Source organism: Myotis lucifugus, unplaced genomic scaffold (genome assembly GCF_000147115.1).
Source record: "Myotis lucifugus unplaced genomic scaffold, Myoluc2.0 scaffold_167, whole genome shotgun sequence".
NCBI lineage: Eukaryota > Metazoa > Chordata > Mammalia > Chiroptera > Vespertilionidae > Myotis > Myotis lucifugus.
In genome coordinates, this window is record NW_005871215.1 from 2,595,370 (window position 1) to 2,596,747 (window position 1,378).

General features: G+C 46.4%; 1 protein-coding gene across 5 annotated transcripts in view; it reads right to left on the minus strand.

The window, feature by feature from the left end:
- TSPAN9 (tetraspanin 9) overlaps positions 1 to 1,378 on the minus strand; it is a 203,567-nt gene that overhangs the window by 197,226 nt on the left and 4,963 nt on the right. For 4 of the 5 annotated variants that reach the window (XM_023759932.1, XM_023759930.1, XM_023759931.1 and 1 more), the window contains exon 2: positions 590 to 651. The exons of the other annotated variant lie outside the window; for it this stretch is intronic. The gene's annotated coding sequence lies outside the window, so the exon portion shown is untranslated. The remainder of the gene's footprint in view (positions 1 to 589; positions 652 to 1,378) is intronic. 5 annotated transcript variants of the gene reach the window in all.

Genomic DNA, 1,378 nt, shown 5'->3' on the forward strand with positions numbered 1-1,378 from the left:
CCAAAGGTAGCTCCACCAGGGTCCTGGATGAACAAGTGCTGGGAACAAAGCAAGACCCCAGGAGTCTGTAGGAGCAGAGAAGAGGATCTTGATGAGGGTCCTGGCAGAGGGTGCCACCTGGATGGCCAGGGGCATTCCTGTAGCAGCCAGTGCAGAGGAATAAGAGTTAGGTAGCATTGGCCAGATTCCCACAGATGCTTTTCTGAATGGCTGGTGGGAGGTCCTTCACCCTAGCTCCCAAGCCTGCTGGGAGGAGACAGGAAACAGGAAGTTACAGGCCTCTCCTGCTTCCCTAGGCTTCCTCCTTACAATCAGGGTGGTTCTCCAAGGAAGAAATTAAGAATACTGCTAGCTGCCAATCAGAAACAGTAGGGAGGAGGATCTCTCTCCTGGCCCCCAAAGCCCAATTTAAGGAGCTTATCACTTCCAAGTCAAGGGCTAGGGCAGAGAGACCGTCTAAAAAATATCAGTATCCTATGTTATCCTCCCTCCCCAACTCACAGTTAAAGGACAAAAGAGACTTTGACTTCAGTTTATCACACAAAGACTTTCTAAGGCCCCACCACAATGGACCCAGACCAACACTGACCTGTTTTCTTTGAATTTCCTACAAGCACCTTGGCTGCTGACAGATAAGATCCCAGGATATTCCTGCAGGAAAACAAAAATTAGGTCATCACTTCTCTGTGTAGCCACTCTAGGGTGAATGTTGTCCAGCAGTGGCCGCTCTTTGGGGCAGCAGTCTCCCATCAAGAACCCATTCATTCAATAGGTGGAGAAAGCCAGAAATGGCACACTGGTTCCAGCTGCTGTGCCCATTCATGCCCATTCCACTGAGCTGGTGGTGGGTGCCTAAAGCATTATTAGCAGAACTCAAGCTCTGGAAAGACCACTGTGATCAATCAGTGATGTCTGGTATGGGCAGTTATGTAAGAGTACCCATGTCATCTCTGAGGTAGGCCCCGGGCATCCAAAGATTTAATGTTTGTAATTTTGATCACTCACAAGCAACCCAACGTTTCAAGAAATGTAAACGTGTGTAACTTTACTGAGACACGAGTTTGATTCATATACCCTAGGTGGCTGATGTAAAGAACAGGCCACTTCGTTTTCATCTCCACCACATCCAAAGTACTATTGTGGAGCAATAAAAACTTGGTGGAAAATGGCCATCAAATGAGAGATGAAATTGTAGCAGAAGTTTAAAGGGTAGTTAATTTGGGGTGTAAAGATATACACAGGAAACACTTGGCTCTGTGGAAACATGACTCTGGAGAAATCCAGGCCCATGTAAAAATATACTGTGGATGCAAATTTGGGATTCTAGAAGGTACAGATTATTTTGGGTGGGGGAATGGCAAAATGGTTTCATATTTTT